The sequence below is a fragment of the Canis aureus genome, chromosome 3, assembly GCF_053574225.1.
Source record: "Canis aureus isolate CA01 chromosome 3, VMU_Caureus_v.1.0, whole genome shotgun sequence".
NCBI classification, from domain to species: Eukaryota; Metazoa; Chordata; class Mammalia; order Carnivora; family Canidae; genus Canis; species Canis aureus.
The window spans coordinates 65,995,100-66,019,961 of record NC_135613.1 but is presented as its reverse complement, the minus strand read 5'-3'; the positions used below and the strand labels follow the sequence as shown (position 1 = coordinate 66,019,961).

The 24,862-nt window shown below is 38.8% G+C and overlaps 2 long non-coding RNA genes across 4 annotated transcripts in view; one reads left to right on the top strand and one right to left on the bottom strand.

The window, feature by feature from the left end:
• LOC144311211 (uncharacterized) overlaps positions 1 to 24,862 on the bottom strand; it is a 140,383-nt gene that overhangs the window by 72,876 nt on the left and 42,645 nt on the right. Inside the window, exons 3-6 of one of the 2 annotated variants that reach the window (XR_013376777.1) lie at positions 22,271 to 22,364; positions 14,754 to 14,827; positions 11,948 to 12,036; positions 8,166 to 9,009 (exon numbers count right to left, since the gene is read on the bottom strand). This is a non-coding gene — a long non-coding RNA (uncharacterized LOC144311211). Of the gene's footprint in view, positions 1 to 8,165; positions 9,010 to 11,947; positions 12,037 to 14,753; positions 14,828 to 22,270; positions 22,365 to 24,862 lie in introns of those variants that run through there. The other variant, XR_013376776.1, reaches the window with a different exon arrangement.
• Positions 1 to 24,862, top strand: part of LOC144311212 (uncharacterized) — an 86,829-nt gene that overhangs the window by 49,307 nt on the left and 12,660 nt on the right. For both annotated transcript variants that reach the window (XR_013376780.1, XR_013376779.1), the window contains exons 3-4: positions 11,564 to 11,653; positions 12,679 to 12,754. This is a non-coding gene — a long non-coding RNA (uncharacterized LOC144311212). The remainder of the gene's footprint in view (positions 1 to 11,563; positions 11,654 to 12,678; positions 12,755 to 24,862) is intronic.

Here is a 24,862-nt window from a genome sequence, read left to right as displayed (position 1 = left end):
ATGCTTCACAGCCACTTAAAATTCTGCTTTTAAAGAATATTTATTGACATGGGAAGATGTTCAGAATATAACATAGGTGGTAAAATATATCAAACTTTATGTAGAGTGTGAACATCATTTAAAAAATATAATTCTATATATGCACAGATATACACATAGAAAAAATCCTTACAGAGAAATATGCCAGATACCTCTAGATGGTAAATTTTGTATAGTTTTAATTTTCTTTTTAACTATACTAATCTTTCTTTCTAACTATTTTCCAATTTTTATAACATACACATATTACTTTCATGCTTTATTATGCTTATTAATATTTTATAGAATATAAAACTTACTTTCTTACTTAAAAACTCAGATAAAGCTAAAATACTCCTTAAATACCTTACCATTTCAACCCCCTCCCCAGAAATTGACATTATTCCTAATTTTTATTAATAGAGGGGCTTCTCATCTGCAGCGCTGTGGACATTTTAGGGCAGGATAGCTTTTTAGGAGTGAGGGTGTGCTGTTCTGTGTACTGTAGGATATTTCATAGACACCTGGATTTCTGTTTGCTAGATTAGAGGTGCACAGCATGAACCCACCTCTTGGTTATGACAACCAGAGATATCTCCATACATTGCCAAATGTCCTCTGGGGTTAAAAATCATCCCTCCCCGCCATGCACTGGCACACATGTACACTCATATAGAAATGTATAATTTTAAAAATGGCATTTTTCTGTACATAGCTATAACTTGCTTTTCTAAAAATTCAATGTTACATCTTAGTGGCCTTTATAAGTTAGTACATATAGATCTCATGTATTATGTTAGTAATCAGAAAATAAAAGCATTATAATAAGAATTTACAAAGAAGAAATGTACGCAATTGCAATTCAGACAAAGACCTTTAGGAAACTATCACTCTACATATGTGTATACTGCCAAGGTGACTCTGGGGCATGTTCTGCCCTCTGATGAATGGAAGGCTCCCAAAACCACTGTGACTGAGCCAAATTTAAAGAAAAGAATCAAGTTATAGGATGCCCCATTTTGGCAGAATAAGGGAAAAGAAAAAGATATGACCTTGGATTTCAGGGGGAAGAGCAGTGTGCCCATCCCCAGAACAAAGCTAGTCAAAAGACCCCATTTCATTAATCTCTTCTCACCAGTTTCTATAATCCAGTATCTGCCAATTCCTTTGTCCACTTTTCTCCAGCTCAATCTACTGCTACAAATCTCTCTCTCTCTTTTGATGAACATAGAGATTCTAGGACCCACATGAAGACAAGATTTAACCTCTGAATTCACAATCAAAATTTTAAAACAGAATTTAGGTTAATTCCTCTCCCCTAAAGTATAACAATTAACTTCAAGAAATAGAGCATTGGCAGCTCCAGAAGCTCTCAACCCTTGGGTGCCTCCCCCTTACCCAATTCCAAACTTCCCTCCAAAGAAAGGTAAGGGTTATCCTGACACTTTTGATAATCATATTGCTACTTTTCTTTATGATATACCACTTAAGCATGCATCCCTAAGTAATATGGCAGCTTTGTGTATTTTTTCTTGTCTTGCTTAGCATTATGTTTGTGAAAATTATCTATAATGTTGATCAAAGCTGTGATTTTGGTAATGTTCATTACTATAGATATAATGTTTTATGAATATACAAAATTTCTTCATACACTTTACCTTTTCTGGATATTTGGATTTTTCTAACCTTAATTATTACTGTTCTGCAATATGTATATTACTGTCCATGTTTCCCAGACATATGTGCATAAGGGTCTCAAGCGTGTATACCTGGAAGAGGATTAACCATGCCAAGAGATCTATATGCCATATAAACCCCCAGGAACACTGAAGAAAAATTCCCATTAATCCACTATCCTCACCTACACCTGGATATCCAAAGCCATGAAAATGTTGATATGGCTCTTAGCTTTTAATACTACATAATGGAATACAAACATCCATGAATAAGACAGATGATTTAAAGGTCTCTGTTTTAGTTTGTGGTTCTATAGCAAAATACTATAGGTGGGTGGCTTATAAACAACAGAAATTTATTTCTCACAGTTGTGGAGCATGGAAAGTCCAAAATCAAAGTAATGGCAGCTTTGGTGTCTGGTGAGAAGCTACTTCCTAGTTCACAGCCCTCTTCTTACTGTGCCCTTACATAGTAGGAGGACCAGGGTCTCTTCTATAAGGGCACTAATCCCATTCATGAGGATTCCACCCTCTTGACCTAATCTCTTCCCAAAGGCCCCAGTTCCAAATACTATCACACTGGGGGGTTAGGATTTCAACATATGAATTTTGAGGGTACACAAACGTTTAGTCCATAACAGCCTCGAACTGAATGAGCACTACTAAAGTTATCTGAATGAGCTCCTCCTCATTCCTGGGTGAGGTGATACCAATGCCTTCCAAATTTCTCTAACTTCACTTAATATCCAGAAACTTGTGGGGAAAGCTAAGGATAGGATACCAAAGCATAGTGCCAGGGTCCAAACTAGAGAATATTTCCAATGTCCAGTCACCAAATCCAAGAGGTTAGCTAAAAATTATGTACTAAGTACTTAAATAAAATTATTATGAAATTCAGCTGATATAAACAAATAAAAACAGGAACCAAGTTATAAGCTCAAACACTGGGACCCAATGGAACTCATCCAACTTCTTTCCTGCCCATGTCTACTCCTTCAGCAGTGTTCCCCATCTCAGTAAATGACATCACCATCCACCCTGTAGCCTAAATCATAGGAAAAATCTTTTTATAGAATTCTCCCCCTCCTTTACCACCCATACCCAATAGCTTTTTCTCAGATATGCCCACTTCTCTCTACCCCCATCTCCAATATCTTCCTACCTTAGTCTAGGGCATTCTTATTGCTTGCCTGGGTACTGCTAAATGTTCTCCCTGCAACTACTGTATTTCATGGTCCAAAGTCAAGGATCTGATATGTTTTCATTTCTTCCTCAACCCAACACAGTGCCTGACTCCTGGTATTATATTTGATAAATGAATGAATGAATCTATTCCTGTTTCCCTCCAGAGTATTCCCTCCAGAGTGATCTTCTCAAATGCTGATCTGATGGCATTGCTATGAACTTTAAAATCTTCCAGGGATTCCTCATACCTTTTAAGATAAAATTCTAAGTTATTTAATAGAGCTTATGAGGCTCTGAGTAATCTTCTCCTGCCCTAATTCTCAAGCTTTACCTTTTATAATTCTTCCTTTTGAACCCCATTCTGAACCTCAAAAGTTCAATCAGAGCCTAGAATAGTTTTTGCTCTCTGTTGTCTCTTGGACACACTACTTCCTTTTTCTGAAATACTTCCTTAATGGTTATTTCCATCATAGCAGTCATAAGGATTGTTTACCAGTATTCTAGCTCTTTCCCCATCCAAGCATGGCATGGTTATATTTTCCTGCCCCCTTATAATTAGTCATGGCCATGTCAATCTATTTGGCTAATGGAATTTACACAGAAGTATCTTGCACTGCTCCTGGGCTGATGACTGAAGAGCCAGTGTGTAAGTCACTGTATTCCTTTGCTTGTGTCTCAGAGAACATAAAAGCAGAGGTGGAGTCTCCCTTCAGTTTTGTTTTTGAGTTTGGTCCACAATAAATAAGTACAATGAGAGGGAAAGAAATTGTTGATATTTTCAAGCCACTAAAATTTGGGGTTGTTAGTTACTGTAGCAGCACCTGACATATTCTAACAAATCACTCCGTATTCCCTAACTACCCCTCCCTAACACATATGCACATAAATGTGTCCTTCAGATTTCAGCTTCAGTAGTCCTCTTTGACTCATCAAATCTGAGTTAAGTGCCCATCTGTGTGTTTCTACAGCAAATATCTTTTATTTTCCCAGTTATTGGTAAAGGCCACGCTGCATTATAGTTCCTTATCTGATGTCGATATCAGAGCTCCCAAAACTTTAATGTGCATTGGAATCACCCAGGAATCTCATTAAAATGCAGATTCTGATTCAATGAAATGCATGTGAGAGTCTCATTTCTAACAGGGCCACAGGTGATATTGATACTACAGGGATCTGTCTTCTCCTTTGAGCTAAAAGCTCTCTGAGGACAGGGAGCATATTTATTTTTTGGTTTTGGTAACCTCCTGCACCTGTGAGATACAGACACTAGTTAGTAAAATCAGTGAATGAAATCCCCTAGGCAGGCCATGGGGAAGAAGCTGGAAGAATTTCTGGATCTGCAGGTCCAGAGTTACATTGCTTTTCCTCTGTCCTGAAGGGAGCAGGTAACAAGTGGTGCCAGGAGATAGTCCATATAGTGGACACAATAAAATAGGGATGATTGATTTGATACAGTGAGGTAATCAAAGGATGGAGACAGGAAGAGACAGGAAGAAATAATCATTTAACTTCCTAACATGAAAGAGATAGGAATTCTAGATGTTTACATGGTAAAAAAGAATCACTGTGACTGTCATTATTTGAAAGACTATGGACAAGGTATTCTGAGTGCACTAGATTTTAATTTCTAGAAAACGCTGTGGCATTTGCTATGGTAATTTTGTTTGTTAGCACCAAACACCCTCTCCTCTTCATCCAAATGCCAATTTACAAAGACTCAAAAATATTGCACAGAAAAAAACTGACCAAATTGGGTATTCGTGGGTCTTGTGTGTGGAGTGGGCAGGCTAGGGATGCCTCAGAAAGACGGTGATGGGGGCAGAGCAGTCACGTGTCCTTAACACTGGCAGAAAGACATCGGGGCCCAGATCTCCTAGCTCTTTGAGAAGCAACAGAGGGTGATTTTTAAAAAAATGACTGATTGAGAAACCAGGGTTTTTTACTATTTATGCCAGACAATAAACATTCACCTTTGACATCGGACAAGTCATTTCTGATTCAGAATGTAGTTTCCTTCACCTTAAATTGGAGTTTCCAGACTTACAGGAGTCCTTCAAGCCCTCGATGTATTGGGTGAGGAATGTTTCTATGGCTGCCCGTCACATCATCATCATCTCTCTCTCTCTCTCTCTCTCTCTCTCTCTCTCTCTCTCTCTCTCTTTCTTCTCTAGAAAAGCCCAGGACCTGAATGTCTTTGTCCATGAGTGTGTCTGGCCATCACACGTTCTCTCTGATAAATACAAGAGATGACTTTCCTACGAATTCTTTACTAAGAATAGTACCGCTGGTTCTGTTCTGAATGTGTCCCTACATATATGACTTGTTTGCAAGTAGCAAATAACCATTGATTCTTCAGTTTGTGCTTAAAATTAAGTCTCTACAAATAACACGCATAGAGTCCAGTCACCTTGATTTTCTTGGGAGGACACTAAAGTGCATGTAACCATTTCCAGAACTGGCCCAAGGCTGTGTCATGGCTGGTAACACAGTGCAGTGACCTTTTGGAGGCTTATGTAATGTATGGGATAGAATAGCCTCTGAAAAAATCCATCAGGCAAAGTAGGGATTTCAACCATGATCATCCCTTTGACCAGTCTCTTTCTCTCCTCCTTCCATGCCTCTACTTCCCCTCCCCCTCCTCTCTCATCCTCTCTTATCTTCTGTCACTACCTTCTGTTTCTGATGAGTATCAAAAATGACACAGAAGTGTTTACTTCATTGGCACGTGGGAAAGAGATCCAGTGTGATCATTATCTCCTCCTTCTTTTTGGTTTGAACACTATTAAATGAAAAAAGCATGCTTCAAACCATGACAACCTTTTTTTCAAAGAATCTTTTTAGTTTCCACATGGTTTGGGAGAAAAGAGATGCTGTTTTTTCCCTTCCTGGGAGTCATGGGCACTTTAAAGTGGTGGGGATGGGGCTAGCAATTAGAAAAACCACCCCAGTGTTCTTCCCAAAGATGCCCCCTTCCCAGCCTCTGTTCAGGGGCCTAAGTGACCTCACTTTCTTTTCCCTTTCATGGCTCTCTTTACCTGTATTTCACCCCTGGAAGCCTTCATTTTTCCTACCTACAGGCCTTTTTGCTAAAGATGAAAATTACTTAGAACTCTTTAGAATTAGTTGGTGTGAAAACAATATACATTGATCGGAAACAGCTCAGGAAATGGTTCAAATTGCAGAGTTGAAACACTATTCAGGTATGATGATTGGGGGCATTTAGGAGAATTGGAAATGCTTTTCAACATATCATTAAAAGGCAGAAAAGGTACTTAAATTGTTTCCTTCATTTTACTCAATCTACTAGCACGGAGCCAATAAATGGTACATAGTCATGAAACTAGGTTTGATACAGTTGGCACCATTTTAACGTTGTTTCCTCATGGAGCCATTATTTTGTGGCATGTCCCTTTTCAAAGAAAGATCAAAGGTGGCTGGTGCTCAAATATATCCAACATGGGAAAAGAAAGCATGTATTTGCCTTGAGTTTGTGAGCAAAAAGAATCTTAGTATCTGAATTTTGAACTCTAATTTTTTTCCACAACATTGCCTTCCTTTAAGCCCTACAGATATAGTTTCTTCATGACCTAGACCAAACAACAAGGATTAGATAGTATTAAGAAAGCAGGATAATAGGGTAGCAATTTATTATTGTACACAGTCCACTTCTCTCCAGGATGATTTTTAAGTCCTATTTAGGAGTTTACCATAATAGCAGAAACCATTTCATCTGAATGCAGGAGAAATTTTCAGAATATGCATTTTTTCAAAGTAAGAATTAGTGTCTTAAAAAGTATTTAACAGTTGCACCATCATCAATTGTGCCTATGTGCCGATGAATGTACAAAAATTAACAAATTAAAACAAAGTAATGTTGCTATTTATGTCACCTCGATCATAAAATGAGGCTATTCATAGCTAGCACTTATAGAAAGATGACTCTGTATCTGGAGTCCCATACTAAGGGTTTTTACATGCATTACCTCATTTAACATTCAACCAGACCTCTGATGCAAAGTTCTGTTAGCATCTCCATTTTACAAAAGAAGATTCACAAAGTTTAAGTAGCAGATCAATGCCATTTGGCCCTCATATGGCAGGGTCAATACTTGACCTCATGTCTGTTCAACTCCAAGCCTATACCCACTCTCAGCATAAAATTAAACTCAATAATTCTATAATAAGAGTGTCTGGGTTTCAATTACAGCTCCACATTCCCTAGCTCAAGGTCTAGTTGAGAATTCTTAATCTCTCTGTGCTTCCATTGTCTCTGTAAAAAGAGATGATCTATAGCCATACCTACCTTGTGATATTGTTATAATGATTAACTAAGATATATAAATCACAAACTGAGTAGCACTTAGTAAGCGTTTAACAAATGCTAATGTCTTTTATTGACCCTATTTTCCCCCATGCCCACCACTCCTAGAAAAAACCCTGAGATTTTTTTGGTTTTATGTTTTACTTTTCTTCCTCTGTAGAGCACAATAATGATAATTTTTAAATAAGCCTTAGTTGGGACAGGGGAAATTGAATAAAAGTCTAACAACAGCACATGGTTTACTAGCAGCCTGCTTCAATAGTATTTGGGATGTTCAACCTTCAATGAAGGCAGCCTCAGGTAACGTTAACCTGACTCAAACAGACCAATGCCATATGTCATCCCCAAGCTCTGCTATAAATGGGCTACATGGTTAGGTCCATCAGCAACCCTAGAGCTGGATGGTCCTTATATCAAAGGCTTTGACTGGGTGTTGCTGGTGCTCTGAGCAGAAAGTAAAGGGAGATGAACTGGGAGAAGCTGAAGGAAAAGAGAATGGATAAGAAACTAAGGTTGGTTAAGAAATTATTTCATTCAATGCTAGTAACATCCATATTCCTACTTCCCTCCCATTCTTCCTCCAGCTTCTCTCTATTCCCCTTCTCTCTTCTCTTTCCCATCTCTGTCTGTCTCTATCTCTTCCTCTCCCTCCCATCTTTCCTTTATATTGTTTGAGCTCCTACTTTTATTTAGGCCAATCTTTCTGTTGAGAAAACTGAGTCTAAAAGGTCAATATCGGGTGCCTAGGTGGCTCAGTCAGTTAAGTGTCTGACTCTTAATTTCTGCTTAGGTCATGATCTCAGGGTTGTGAGATCGAGGTCTGTGTCAGGCTCTGCACTGGACATGGAGCTTGCTTAGGATTCTCTCTCTCCCTCCCCCTCTGCTCTTCTCCTCCCTCCATAAAAAATAAAAAGATCAATAACAACTATTGTAAATAATGCTGCTACAAACATAGGAGTGCACACACATATCTTTTTAACTTGATGTTTTCACATTCTTTGGTTAAATACCCATTAGTGTAATTATTGGATCATATTTTTAATTTTTTGAGGAACTCCATACTGGTCTCCAGTGGCTGCATCAGTTTTCATTCCCATCAATAGCACAAGAGGCTTCCCCTTTCTCCACATCCCCACCAACACCTGTTGTTTCCGATGTTGTTAATTTTAGCCATTCTGACAGATGTAAGGTGACATCTCATTGTGGTTTTGATTTACATTTTCCCGATGATATGTGATGTTGAGCAACTTTTTATGTGCCTGTTGGTTATCTGGGTGTCATCTTTGGAGAAATGACTCTTCATGTCTTCTGCCCATTTTTCGTTGGATTATTTGTTTTTTTGGGTTGAGTTTTAGAAGTTCTTTATATATTTTGTATACTAACCCTTTATCAGACATGTCATTTGCAAATATCTTCTCCCATTCAGTAGGCTGCCTTTTCATTTTGTTGGTTGTTTCCTTTGCTGTGTAGAAGCCTTTTATTTTGGTGTAGTCCCAACAGTTTATTTTTGCTTTTATTTCCCTTGCTTCAGGAGACATATCTAGGAAAATGTTGCTACAGCCAATGTCAGAGACATCACTGCCTCTGCTCTCTTCTACGATTTTTATGGTTTCAGGTCTCACATTTGGGTCTTTAATCCATTTTGAGTTTATTTTTGTGTATGATGTAGGAAAGTGGTCCAGCTTCATTCTTTTGCATGTAGTTGACCTGTTTTTCCAACACTGTTTCTTGAAGAGCTTGTCTTTTTTCCATTGGATATTCTTTCTTGCTTGTCAAATATTAATTGATCATATAATTGTGGATTTATTTCTGTGTCCATCAATAGATAAATGGACAAAGAAAATGTGAGATACACATGCACAATAGATAATCTGGTGTGTGTGTATATGTATATATATACACACATATATAAAAAGAAATCTTGCCATTTGCAACAACATGGGTGGAGCTAGACAGTATAATGCTAAGAGAAATAAGTCAGCCAGATAAAGACAAATACATGATTTCACTCATATGTATAATTTAAGAAATAAAACAAATAAGCAATGGAAAAACAGAAAGAGATAAAGAGAGAAACCAAGAAACAGATTCTTAACTACAGAGAACATACTGAGGGTTACCAGTGGGGAGCTGGGTGAAATTAGTGATGAGAATGAAGGAGGGCACTTGTCATGATGAGCACTTGGATGTATAGAATTGTTGAATCACTATGTTGTTACACCTGAAACTAATATAACACTGTATGTTCATTATGCTAGAATTAAAGAAAAAGAAAATTAAAAATAAGAAATGGAAAGAAAACATTTGATCTGCAGAATACTATTCAGCAATAAAAAGGAATGAGCTATTAATAGACACAGGTTTGCTATCTCTTAAGAAAATTATGCTGAGTTAATAAAGTCTATCTCAAAAAAATAAAGCCTATCTCAAAAAGTTACCTAGTATAGGATTCCATCTCTTTAACATTCTTGAAATGACAATTATGGAGTAGTGTTGTATGGAGTTAGGGTAGTGGTTGTAAAGAGTTAGGGATTGGGATGGATTTAGCTATATAAATCAGTGGCACAAGGAATCTTTATGATTGGAAATGTTTTGGGTCTTGACTCTTGTGATGATTACATGAAGCTACATGCACACACACATGTGAGTGCATATAAAACTGGTGAAATCTGAATAAAGTTGATGAATTGTATCAATATCACAAAGAAAGAAATAGGTCAATAACTTTTTCAAGGTCACACAGTGTGTCTGTGATGGATATTTGTACAAAGTCCTCTTTGGCTCATAAGCCCTTGCTCTTTCTGCTGTACTCCTCTACTTAAAAGAGGACAGTGGGCATGTATAAGAAGGGAAGGCATCTGTCTAGGAAAACAGGGTAGGAACAGAAGTGCTTCCAAAAATAGCCAGAGGCTCTTTCAGTATCTTTTGGGTCATAGGTACAAGAGTCTATTCTAGAATTTTGTTTATTTTTGCCTTTCACTTCAAGAAAATATTATGTTGAGTATCACCTAGGCTACTGACTATCTTTTCCTCTTGTCTGCCAGACAAGAAAAATCTTAGCCATATCTTTCCCAGGGCTTGGACATTTGAATTTTCAGAAAGTAATAAACTATGTTGCCTCTTTGAGGGCTGGGATTCTTCACTGATTGCTAAACTGCACAGTTTGCTGCACTTTGCTGGATTTGCAAATTGTAAAGATGGGAGCAATCTCCTCAGGGACTGATTATATTTTTCAAAAATCTGCATTTTTGTATTATTAACTCTCAAGGAAGCAAGAAAAAAAAAAGACTTCCTTTCATTAACTGCATACTGCTCTGGGCTTGGTAGGTAAAATTAGGCTACTAGAATAATAAACTCCTTTAGGCATTTCCATTATACCTTTAGGACAAGCAGGTATGCAAGTCTGAGTTAAAATGTATAAAGCACAAAGTTCTGTCTTATATAGGGGAGGGTTTCTAGACGGACTATGCTTGTCTTGCCTTCCTTTGAAACACATTCACCTTGTCATTGTCCCTGAGGACAATGAAAGTACTTGTTAATGTCACCATGCTTCATTACTGAGTACTTACCTCTAGTAATAGTTGCAACAGTTTGCACAGATGGTGTTTATGTGTTTGTTTAAAATGCCAAATATTTTTATAATTTGATAAATAAAACATTAGCAAACAGCTTATGGATACATCTATTAGAAGACTGAGATAATTAAAGATAATCAATCAAGGATGGATGCATAAAGTAAGATTTCAAGTATACATGATTATTTATCAAATAAATACTTAGAGGCAATGGCAGGAACCACTGGGATGGAATGCTAGCTTTCCTCTTAGTATTCAAAGACCTTAATAGCCCTCTGAACACTGAAGGAGGAAGCATATCTTAGTTACAGCCAAGAAAAGGAACATTTATGAAACAATTTCTCCTGATTGATGATTTGAAGCAGTGAGGTGTTTCTGATTTAAAAAAAAAAAAAAAATCCAACCAATTTGTCAGCACAATGTTGGAAGGAACAAAGTTTCTCATTTGATTTCATTGACTTAACACATCCTGGGAATAACAAGTACCCTGCTATTCCCCAAACCTAGAGAAGGCAGATGCATGCAGAATAGCTGCTTAATAGAAGCACTGTCATTTGTTAAAAGAAATGTCTGCTCACATTTCCTCGGACTCTTTAGGAGTGGGAATAAACCAAGCATAACACCATTTGTTTCTGTAGTACAGCTAAAGTGCCATAAACAACCAAAGAAGAGGTAAATATTTTCCTGCTTTTCAACAGGAACACGTTCCTGTTTAGCTCCCTGTTTACAAATATACTGTTTCTGGCTTTGGTTTCTCGGGGACATCTTTGCCTTTTCTCCTTAATCAGAAAGGAAGAGGCCAATAATGATTCCAGCAAGTCTGAGCACTGCTGCACTGACCCTGCTGGAGAAGCTGCTGATTGCTTGACTTATGTATAGTAAGTGGTTATGAATATTCATCTCATTCTGTTTTTTTCCAGTGTTTGAATAAGTGCTTCATCTTACGTGAGCTATTTATGATATCTTTGTAGGATTTCAGAGTAATCTATAAAAGAAGAAAAGTTTAGTCGGATTTGAAAGAGATACAGGTAGATTTGAGTGTTGAGAGAGGGCATTTCAAAAGGTTAACATTTCTCAATCCTGGGTATAATTTAGAATCTCCAGGGAAGAGATTAAAACATACATTGTATGAATTAAATCAGTATCTTTGGAGGTGGTTAATGACATCATACCTTTTGAAATTCCCTAGATGAGTTTAATGTGCAACCAGGATGAGAGCCATTGTTCTCCATGTTCAAGCTCATAAATACAATTTTACAATCTGTAAAGAGAATAGAATTTTTATTTAATTTTTTTTAAGAGAGGAGGTGAAAGGAGCAGAGGGAAAGAGAGAATCTTCAGCAGGCTCCTTGCCCAGTGTGGAGCCTGGCATGGATTTCAATCTCACAACCCTGAGATCATGACTTGAGCCGAAATCAAGAGTCGGGAGCTTAATTGACTGAGCCACCCAGGTGCCACCAAGTGAAAGGATTGAATCCAGGAAAATCTCAGAAAAGGGCCTGAAGAAGAAGTTCACCAAAGAAGACATACAAATGGCCATTAAATAGTTTTTAAAATAAACTAAAGCTTTCTTTGATTATTATCAAAGAAATGCAAAGTAAAATAGCAGTGGAATATCACTTTTGCCTATCATGTTAGTAAAGCTTTTAAACTGACAATATTTAACAGGATATAAAGACTATAGTGGTTGCCTTGCCAACATGCATGACATACATTTGCTGTTGTGAGCAACAGTATGGCAAGGGTGGGCCTGACTTCACTTGGCTGCCTCCCTTCCTAGGGTGCTCAGTGGTAGCATCCATCAGGTAACAGGATTACCCTAGCCTGGTAATCCTAGCCTTTCCTGGCCAATCAGAATGGCTTTTATCTGTAGTTGTGGGACTGAACTGTCTTTCTCCTCTAGGTATAAAAGCAGCAGCACTTTGCCAGCAGCCATCTCAGACTGAGGATAAAACTAACACAGGGAAGAAACAAGGAAGGTATCATCCATTTACTTAAACCACTAAATCTCCTTTCTGTTTAAATCACTTTGAATTAGCTGTTGTTATTATTATTTATGAGTCAAAGCATACTGACGACTTTATCTGAAAAGGTCACAATAGGTACTAATAAGCTGCAAACTGGAAGCAACCTTTCCAGGGAGCGAATAGGCAATATGTATCCAAAACTTTAAAATGAATTACATCTTTCACTTTATAATCCTGCTCCTAGGATTGTATTCCAAGGGGCTAATCACAGATGGTTAAAGACTTGTGTTAGAGAGCATTCATAACAGATATTTTTAATAGCTAAGAATTAGAAATAGCTAAAATGATCAATTTAGTAATCTTGCATAAGTAAGACTGGGCACATTTATATGGAGCAATCATTAAAGTCACATTTTTAACAACGTTTATTAATGATCATGAAGATGTGAAGTGGAAGAAAATGTGTATAGCTGAACAGAACTATAACCCAATATAAATAATTATTCCGGCTAGTGGGATTACAGGCAATTTTTATTTCCCTCTATGGATCTTTCTGTGTTTTCTAAATTCTCTATAATGAGCATGTATTAGTTTTATAACCAAAGAACAAAGTGATTTGTAGTACAAATGATGGCTAAGTCTTCTCCCCAAGAACTACTGTGAAGCCATGAGAGGCAATAGTCAGATTTCTCAGAATTCCCTCTTCCAGGGTTCCCAGCCTCCTTATCTGAGCTCTACTGTCAGCAGCCGGGGAGCCAGCCTTCATAGGGTCTCCACATCCTTCCTGGGGCCTTCTAAGCCAGGCTTCAGTGAAAGGAACGGAGATGGAGAGAGTCTGGGAAGCTCTCCTGTTCTGCTGCATCTCTAAATTGTAGAATTTTTTAAAAGATTTAAAAGTCATCTATTATAATTGATTGGCCAGCACCAAGGACAGCTTGACCTATTTTCACCAACCTCCATGCAATTTAAAAGCCACGTATTAAGAATTACTTGAAATCTCTGTTTTGCCAGAGTGAAGGACCCAGTGCCCCTCTGTTACTACCTTAAAGGCATCAATTACCCTTCTCTGGTTCTCTTTGCTCTTAAAAATAAGACAGAAATGTTCTGAAAGCAGCAAACTCGGTGCACAGCCGCTGACATCTTTAGCACGTCTCACCTAGAGATGGACAAGTGTCATGCCTGCAACTGTAATTGTATTCAAGCCCGAAGTGGAAAGGAGAACAGAAGAGAGAAGGCTCAAATTCAGCAAGCCAGTTAAGACATCTCTTCATTCTTCTGAGCTGTGAATGCTTTCTTTCCCAGTCAGGGGGCCTGACCTCTGTGGTAGAGGACCTGAGCTGTGCCTTCTCTTTGGGGTGGGACAAAAGACTCCCCTCAAAACTAAATTCTGTCCTAGTTCCCAAATCCCCTCAATCAATGAAGAAACTGCTATTGAATAAAGCTAGGAAAGGAGAGGGAGGTGAAAAGCTCCATGACAGAGATTCCCAACAGGGATCAAACATTAGAGCTAATGCAGAAAGGAGATTAACACGTTGAAAAATACCCAAGCAATTAAGATAATCTGCATCCACTGTGGTTCACACACCAGATCAGTGTTTCTCAAACTTTAGTATGCACAGAAACCACCTGGGAAGCTTTTTAAAATGCCAGTTCTTATTCAGTACATCTGGGGTGAAATTCTGCATTTGTAACAGAATTTCAGTATGCCTGTTAGTGGCAAGAGTTCTACATCTATGAGATGGATGGGGTGTGGATCTCAGCTATGGGGCTGCAGTTTCTCCATGCAGCCCAGCGGGGCTAGGGTTCATGGGGAACTGGACCTCCCAGGTGACTTGGTGAGCGCTGTGATTGGGGCTGAGGACAATGAGAGCAACACGCGAAACAGTGGAGCACACAGCAACATGCTGTAAGTGGGTTAGAAGCATCATTTTTGCAGTTGGAATCCCTATATCTTTTAATACACTCAAACTTCAGACAGGTTACTGAACAGATCTAAGTCTTCCTTCCTTACCTGTAAAGTGGGATAATGACTCCGAGGGTTTTGCATGAGATGAAATGCTACCCTTGATATGGTAGATATAGGACCTGTGGCAAAAATGCAGCACTTGTTCATAAGATTATTATTTTCATGACTATGGCTATGTTTGGGTATATACCTGAGTTATATATATAACGTTAATACAGTTATCTTAAAAAGGAGCTTCCAGGGTTAAAAGGTGGTATCACTAGAAATGTGTCCCCATCTTTTCCTTGGTCCATGATGCCCACAGACACCTTTTAGATCTGAAATGGCTCTTTGCTTTGGAACCTTTTGTCTTGGACGTTGTAACCAACCTTTCACTGGAAGAGTGTGATAGCCTGTCTCCAATCTGTGCATACGAAAGGGGAATTACCTGCCTTGGAAGGATAAGCCGTAGAGTTTCTAAACGTTCCCACCAGGTGTTGAGCTCACTCTAAAAAGTGACCATTCTTGTAATGAGATGTGAGTGAAGGGCACGGGGAACGGAGAAGATTGAGGGGTTATCACTTATTGAAAACCTAGCAAATCTGGGTACTTTATATACCTGCATATTTTACCTAATTCTTTTTTTAAAAGAATTTATTTATTTATTTATTTATTTATTTATTTATTTATTCATTCATTCATTCATTCATTCATTCATTCGTTTCTTTGTTTATGAGAGACACAGAGAGAGGCAGAGACGTAGGCAGAGGGAGAAGCAGGCTTCATGCAGGAATCCCTCCTCAATCCCTGGACTCCAGGATCACGCCCTGAGCCAAAGGCAGATGCTCAACCACTGAGCCACCCAGGCCTCCACCTTACCTCATTCAATGCTTATGGTAACTCTGTGCAGTAAGTAGAAATGAAATGATTGAACATGCTAGAGCAGAGATGCCATCCAAGTTTAAGTTCTCACAACTAAAAGTAACAGAAGTGGGATTCAAATCCAAATATTTCTGACTTCACATTTATGTCAAGACTCTTCTGGCCTCACATGACTCCTGTCTTGCATCTGGCATTCTCATCATTTGAGTCAACACTTTTGAAAACAAGTATTCTTTGTAAATTGTGGAGGACTCTATGTTTGTTAGATGGTGTCAGATCACAGCTGAATAAATGAGAGGTCATAGCTGAGAAGGTAAAAACCAATGAAGATCATTGAAATGAGTCTATAGAAAGAGAGAACATGGGGATCAGAGGAGGCAGTGTGAGGGCAGCAGATGCCCCCAGTGGGGTGATGGCACTCAGACGGAAACCATGGAGAAAGACAAGAGCACGTGTTAACTTTTCAATTTTTCTCAGATTCCTCCCTACCAAGCCATGCCGATATGTTGGGGCCCAGCCCTCAGAGCATCTCCCTGGACTTCTGGTACTCATTTAGAATTCCAGGGATCCTGAAGGCCAGACTATACTACCAGTTTCAGAGTGAATTAAGTAGGCCTTAAACTCTAAGAAATTGAATCAGAATGCAAAAGACTTCAAGGACTTGGCTCCATCACCTTGGTCTAGGATGGCTTCATTGGGCCCATGTGCAAGTAGCCAGAGAAAGCAGGTGTCTAGAGAGATAAAAAATGAATCAGATATGCCAAAAGAGGCAATGGTAAGAGACCATGTGAATCTAAGGGCTGATGTAGAAATAAGTTGACAAGCAAACAGGCTGCCTGGGCTCCCACCTGCTGTCCAGGCTCTGGTTTCAGCCTCCCATGAGGCTGATTACACTCCCTGCTTTGAAAGATACCCTGTTTCTTAGCAATTGGTGTCTCATTTATATTAAAGCACTTTTGAACAGATTTCTCTTGCTTATAATCAAGCAATTCCCGACCAAGGTGACTGCAATCTCATCTGGCCAACTTTGGCCCATGCAAGTTATTACTGCCTCCCTCTTCTCCTTTTCACAGAGAGAACAGCTCCTCAGCCAAAACCACACAGTGACTCCAGTCAGCTACAGCTCACCAGTACATGGTCCCCAGCAAATGGGTTTTTCATTAGAATGTTCCATTGCTCTAAAGGGCAGTCACACTTAGCTGGTCAATTTTAATCAAATTCTTTGCCCACAAAGTCAGAAAGGTACAGACTTAAATTTGTCCCATGAAAATTGTTCTTAGCTGATAAAAAACATTTTATTTAAATTGTTAACAGTGTATCTTTAGTGCAAATCTATTTCAATTACAAAAGCTAAGAACTCTGACTATCAAATCCCTCTGCAGTAACTTCAACCCATTAAATCAGAACAATTTACCTTTCATCCATTGCCATCATGAATGCAATAATGAGGTGGGAAACAATAAAGATGTGGAATCATTTAATTTAAAAGAAAAAGTGAGCCACAATTCTAATTAAATCTTCTCACATTTCTAGTACAATACTTCACCTTCTATCTTTTCTTTTGTAGATTTTAAATGAAATTTCTGCACAAAATAAGCCAATGATATAGATTTCCATGCAAGGTCTCAATATATTGAGGATGTTTCTAATAATCACGTCCTTCATATTAATTCCAAGGAACAACTGTTGCTAGGAACAGTTACACATTGGAAATTCCAAATTTCCAAGGAACCAACAGTACATAATCAAGTACAGTGACCCAGGCTCAACACATTAATAGTTGCATATATTTTCATTAAGAATGCCTACATTGGGACGCCTGCGTGGCTCAGCAGTTAGGCATCTGCCTTCGGCTCAGGGCGTGATCCTGGAGTCCCGGGATCCAGTCCCACATCGGGCTCCCTGTGAGGAGCCTGCTTTTTTCTCTGCCTATGTCTCTGCCTCTCTCTGTGTGTCTCTCATGAATAAATAAATAATAAAAAAAGAATGCCTACATTTTTCATTTTCAGTGTGATTTTGATGATCAACACACAGCACCACCAAAACTATCACATTTCTAAAGCCTATATAATCCCATGTCCACTGTGAGGTCTGGCACGGGAGAGCACCTGGGAATTTGGCTGGAGTCCAAGGTACTCCAAGATTCATTGTTTCCTCCAAGGGCTCTAGAACTTCTGAGAGCCAGGGATTCTTTGAAGTGGCCCAAGAGATATAATGGATCTTGCAATTCTATGTCACTCAAAAGCAAAGACTCTCAGAAGGACCAGCAGAGATGACTAAATATTCCTGAATAACCCTCATATGTTCAAAATACCTTATACTGCAATCAGAAATTTAAGAATACTTATAAAATGATGATAACTGAGATCTGTACTGGTGTTCTAGAGGGTTTTTTTAAAAGATTTTATTTATTTATTTGACAGACACAGAGAGAGAAAGAATAGCAGACAAAGAGGAAGAGGGAGAAGCAGGCTCCCTGCTCAGCAGGGAGCCCAACATAGGGCTCGATCCCAGGACCCTGAGATCATGACCTGAGCTGAAGGCAGATGCTTAACCAACTGAGCCACCCAGTCACTCCAATATTCGAGTTTATAAAGCACTTTTACATATCTCAGTTGTTCTCAAGAATCATGTCCAGTAGCACTCATCATTATGTTCATTTTAAAGATGAGGGAATCCCTGGGTGGCGCAGCGGTTTGGCGCCTGCCTTTGGCCCAGGGCACGATCCTGGAGACCCGGGATCGAATCCCACATCGGGCTCCCGGTGCATGGAGCCTGCTTCTCCCTCTCCCTGTGTCTCTGCCTCTCTCTCTCTCTCTCTCTCTGTGTGTGACTATAATAAATAAATTAAAAAAAATTAAAAAAAAAATAAAGATGAGCAAAGTAGGACCCTGGGAGTCTTACCAAAGTGATTTGCCACTAGTTTCAGAGCCAGGAAGAGGCAGATTTAGGACTAAAATCTACGTATCCCAACTCCTAGATATATGTTTTCTGCCACTATACTTAATACCCATTTATTTAAATCTACTGTCCCTCAAGTTATTGAAACTCAACTTTTCCAAAGATAGAACAACATGACTGGTCACTAACTCTAAACATTAAAATTTGTAACCTGCTTGTTAAGAAATTCTCATCTAGTGTTGGGGCATCATGAAAATTAGTCAGTTTCCTGTGTTAGAATAATGCAAGTCTGAGTAACTAATTGCAGGGACTTCCCAGGCCCTCTTCCCCACCCTCCCCTACCAGACAGAAAAGGACAGCACATCACCCCTTCTTTGAGTTACTGGTTCAAGCCACATGCAAGTTTCTCTTGAGTTGTTAGAATCTTTTCCTCACATCTTCTTTCTAGGCCCTCAAAAATGTAGTTTCCCACATGAAAGAGCCCCTTACCATGTATGTAAAATATCAGATTCCAGTTGCCCACTGGGTGTGCACGAAGAAAACACGATCTCCACAGTCAGCAATGTGTGTCCAGAATAGCTCTTTTTGAGCAACATGATTAACCTTGCTTACCCCCAGTTTTATGTACCTGTAAGAAGGGAATGACCATTCCCACCCCATGTGGCTATGCTGAAATTTAAGAAGGGATTATTCATAAAGGTGCCCAGCCCAGAAATTGTCAGTCGCCTTTCTCCTTCTTCTCTCTGGAAATGACATAAGCCCTAAGAAAGCACAGAATTCATCATATCCCTCTTAGAGGTCTGCATGATGCTTGGCATACAGAAGGTGCTCTATAAATACATATGAATGAGACAGCTTTGGGGCATTAATTCTTTATTTTAGCTGCTGACTGCCAGGGAAAGCAATCAACAAAGTGTTGACTTCAGCATTTACCAGCTAAATTAGCAGCTTTTTCTTATCATGTCTGTTCTTCATGGAAAATTGCCATATAAACTGATACACAGGCCACTTAGGCATCAGCAGAGCACTCTCCCAGGTGAAATGAGCCTGAGACATAGCACTGGGCCCCTGCTGGGATCATAAGAGCCAGGGTCTGGTCCCAGCTCTGTTTTACTGGCTTTGTGATTTCAGTTAAGTCATTTTATTCTTTGGGGGTTCAAGTGACCAATTGATAAAAGATGCACATTAAATTAAATCCTCTTCAAAGCTGCTTTTACTCCCATATTTTGTGATTCTCCCAAGCATAATCCTTAAATTAAATGCGAAGACTGATGTGATCAAAATTTCATAGCTTGGTCACCAAATCTTTATTGTTTCAAAGTTGTCATTAGGCTGCCAATGTTCTTCTAAGAGTGAAATCAACCAGGGGTATCACTGTTGAATCCTAACTTTGGTTGTCAGCTTTAAGGCTTATGATTTTACAATTTGGTTTACTTTAAGTCAAATTCTTCTGATTGCTATGTCAGTTAAATTAAGGTGAAAAATTCTTCTGAAAGAATTCAATCTCTTAGAACTTTTAGTCTTTTACAGGGGAAGCATAGTGATATAGGTACCCAGATTTTGGTCTGTCCCTACTCTGGCATATAGTTTCATTCTTCCAATAAGGATACGGGGTCATACAGATTTTAGGGTTATAATATTATATCCCCTTACAAACAAACAAACGAAATACACTATATTCCCTAACCTTAGCTCCATTCTCTGATTACTTTAAAGAAAACTCATTTAAAAGTTGTCTATATTTGCTGTATCCAATTTCTCTGTCCTCATTCTCTTTTAAATCCAGTCTAGTTAGGTTTTCTTCACCATCACTCCACACTGAAAAGTGTTTCTATCAAGTCACCAATGATTACAATGTTGCTAAGTGCCGTGATTGTGATTGTTCTCCCTTCTCATTCATCTTGATCTACTGAAATATTGGATATAATATTGGATACATCCTTCTGTAACCTCTTTTGCTTGGCTTCCAGCATACCACACGTTCCACATATCTTTCTTCCTGCCTTAATGGCTACTCTTTCTTAGACTTCTTGCTGGCTCCTTTCATATTCACAGCCCCTAATCTGGGTACCCCAGGATTTTCTTCTGTATTTCAACTGGTTTCATTGGTGATCTCATCCTGTCTTATGACTTTAGATACCATCTATGTGCCAATGACTCAAAAATTTGGATCTGTAACATGATTTTTCCCCTAATTCCTTGCTTCATACATTTGATTGCTATTCAACATTTCTACTTAAATGTCCAGTAAATATCTCATATACAGTATGTCCAAAACTTGATCTTACTTCAGAACTTGCTTCTCCCCTATTCCTCCCCATCTCAGTTAATGGCAAACAGATGAGATCAAAAGCATTTTTTACTTTTTATTTTGTCTCCTACAATATATCTCACCATCAGCAAATCCTGTTTACTTTATATTCAAATTGTATTTAGATTCTGACCTATTGTCATTATACATATCTCGCTACCATCATGGACCCAGCCACATTATTTCTTACCTGGATTATCAAGAAACATCTCCTTTTTTTTTTTTTTAAGATTTTATTTATTCATTCATGAGAGACACAGAGAGAGAGAGGCAGAGGGAGAAGCAGGCTCCATGCAGGGAGCCCGACGTAGTACTCGATTCCGGATCTTCAGGATCACGCACTGAGCCGAAGGGGGCACCAAACCGCTGAGCCACCGGGACTGCCCTCTCCTAACTATTCTTTCTAATTCTGCCCCTTGCTCTCTGAGAGAATATATTCAATACAGCGGCTTACATTATTCCACTGAAACAAAAGACAGATCATGCTTTAAAGTTCCAATGCCTCCCCATGTTATTCAGAGTTAAAGACAACATACTCAAAAAAGATAAAAGCCCTACATAATCCGTCTCCTAATTACCTTACTAACCTCATGTCCTTCCCCTCACTTATTCCATTCCTGCCACATTGGCTCCTTGATGTTCCTTAATGGACCAGGCATAGTCCTACCCCAGGGCATTTGCACATACTGTTGTTTATTTAGCCTAGAATTCCCTTCTCCCATTTACATTGCTTGGGCCCTCATCTCTTTCATATTTTGGCTTGATTGCCTCCTTTTGAGTGAGACCTCTTCAAATCAGTCAATTAAAAATTGCAACTTGCGGGCAGCCCCGGTGGTCCAGCAGTTTAGCGCCGCCTGAAGCCCAGGGTGTGTTCCTGGAGACCCAGGATCGAGTCCCACGTCAGGCTCCCTGCATGGAGCCTGCCTCTCCTTCTGCCTGTGTCTCTGCCTCTGTGTGTGTGTGTGTCTCTCATGAATAAATAAATAAAATTATTTAAAAATAAAATAAAAATTGCAACTTGCTTACTCGCCCCACTCAATACTCCCTACCACCCTTCCCCACTTTATTTTTCTCCATAACACTTTCTTTTCCTAATGCACTAAATCATTTACTTATTTGCTTACTACTGATTTCCTCCCACTAGAATGTAAGCTTCAGGAATGAAATAATTTGTTTCTACTTTATTCATTCCTATAGTCTCAGCTCCTATAATGGTACCTGGCACAGGGTACCACATACTGAGTAAAATATGTTACATTGAGATTTTGCCTACTACTGTACAATGAGACATATCTACACACCATTTCTGTGAAAGTCTCAAAGACAGAGCAAGTCTGTTTTTCTTAATGAGCTCTTTAGAATCCCACAGAGTGGCTTGTTCTTCTGAATGAGCAGGCCACAATGATCTTAATATAATTCTGGGTCATCTCACAGTCAACTTCTCCAAATAACGGGTAATTTATTTCTTTAAATTAGATCATGTCATTACCTTCTACTCAGTTGTTGAAGGTCAAAATCTCCAGTTCTGTTTTAGCTCCAGGCACTTTAAACTAGTGGTCTTGTCATGCCTTGGGATGTACTAGCTGCCAATAGCAGGGGAAAAAAAAAAAAAAAAAACAGATGTAAGTAAGCTTATCCCACCTACTCATTTTCTAGGACTTGCACTTCTCTGAACCACATCTCTTCTCTATCTCTTCTCTTCTCTTCAAGTTTTTCTTGAACCCATCTCTCCCCTCATTAATAACTTAGAAATCTTTCCCTCATTTTTGCCATCCTAGTAGTATTACTATTCTAGCACTTGAAATATATATAATACCACCTTGCATATTTGCTTTTAGGTCTGTCTCTTCCATTAGAATGCAAGTCCCTGAGTTCAGACCTTCTTTGTCTTTATAACCTTAGAAAGTAGATAGGGTCTAGTATATAGTCTCAGAAAATATTGGTCAAATGAATGAATACAAGTGAACAGGTGACCAATTGGTGACCAATTGATGATGGCTTGCCAAGGTCACTGCCATGGGGCACAAACCATCAAAAAGGTTACTTGGAGAGATTACAGTAGGTATTGTAATCATTATCACTATCATTATCACAGTCTTCATCATCAAATAACTGTACTGTGCTATGCTATGGTCCCTCTGCATAAGGATGTTAATGGTCACATTGAAGAAATAGGCATGCATATAAAAAGGTAACTAACAATAAAAAGGAGGATAGGATAAATGTTCAGAGAGTTGGACAGACAAAAGAACAGGCAAGAGTGATCAAGAAGATATGAGCACTGAGCTGTGTCTTGGAAGACAGAATAACTGAGATATTTGTACAGAAGAGTACATCTCAGGCAGCGCAATCAGAGTAAATCCTGAGAGACATAGTCTGTGTATCTCCACTCTTCGGTGAGGCATGTTAAAAAGGAGGTCACTGAAAAAATGGGGATGTTTTTATTAGACTCAAATTCTTCACTTTCAAGGAATGTGAATTTTTGAATTAGACAAAATAAGTGAGATGTGATGGGAAAATTTAGACTCAAAAGAACTGAAGTTCTAGTTCAAGGTCTTCCATGTTTGAGATTGTAAGCTTGAGAACCTTCCTCCGTTTCTTGAAGAACCACTTCTTGGTGGAATGGAAAACTAGATGTGCCTTTGCAGGCCATATAAATGGTTAAGTAAAGCAGATGAGGAGGTGAATGCTTTAAAAATAGTAAGTGTTATATATATATATATAGAGAGAGAGAGAGAGTGTTTTGAAGATTAGGGTTTACCTTGATTACACAGTGTTAGCAATGATGGGCTGCCTGTCTTCCTAAAAATTCCATGATGTGTGAGCATTATAGGACACATGCTATAACCAATAGGGTACTTATAAAATACTGCTGGGACGATATAACCATGGCTAATATTCATAGAGTACTCACTGCATGCTAGGTGTATTTCTTAGCTAGCCGCTTCATTTAAGCCTTGCAGAATTAACTATTATCCCTGTTTCACAAAAGGAAACTCAGGCTCCTGTGGTATAAGCCTGCCATACTATCCCCAAAGCCATCCTCTTAACTGGTTAACTGCTCTGAGAAGACCCTAAACAAGTAAATTAAAGTCATGAGTCCTAATGAAAGCCATAGTGTCTTTATTTTTATGTCAAAAACCTGGCAAAGAAAAAGAACTCTTCTGCTGGTTTAAAATCATACTACAGATACAATAACAAAAACAAAAACTTATTTTTGAACATCAGATAGAGTTTTAAAATAGAGGTGAAATCAAAACCTGAATAGAGGTTTCATGTCACAGAGCCCACTACTTTGCCATCTAAAATATGAACTTGCACTATATTGTGTGAGAAAGTATAATCATATATTCATGTTCAGCCTATGCAGAAAAAAGGACAGACAAGATGCAATAGGGAGTAATTCCAGAAATTTTGCTTTAGTAAAATAAATTTCCTAATGTTATCAGCAGGGAATGCATAGTTCATGAGTAAAGAATGTTAAGAACTCAGAATTTGCCACTCTGTTCTTTGATGTCAAATGTGCTGTTGGGCATGCAGTTAAAATAGTTCAAAGGTTCCTCAAAATCATGAACAAATGATATGTCATGGATGCCCCTCACCCTGCCCCAAAATGGAAAATGAATCTCCAAAGATGGTGGTGGAGACTAATCTCTTTCCTTAGGGCAAGGCACTCTTTATTTATTTTTTTTAAAGATTTTATTTATTTATTCATGATAGACACAGAGAGAGAGGCAGAGATACAGGAGGAGGGAGAAGCAGGCTCCATGCCGGGAGCCCGACATGGGACTTGATCCCGGGACTCCAGGATCGTGCTCTGGGCCAAAGGCAGGCGCTAAACCACTGAGCCATCCAGGGATCCCCACAAGGCACTCTTTATATTAGTCAATTATGCTCATTTCTTCCATGAGAGACCATAAGCAGGACCTGGAAGCCAGATAGGACTCAGCTTCCTTGTATTTGTAATATCAGTATCTAGCACTTAGCCTGACGTGGCCAAGTTTCAATAGAAGTTTGATAAACACAAGACAGGAGGATAAAAGAAACTGACAGAGAAAAGAAAGAAAGAAAAAGAAAAGGA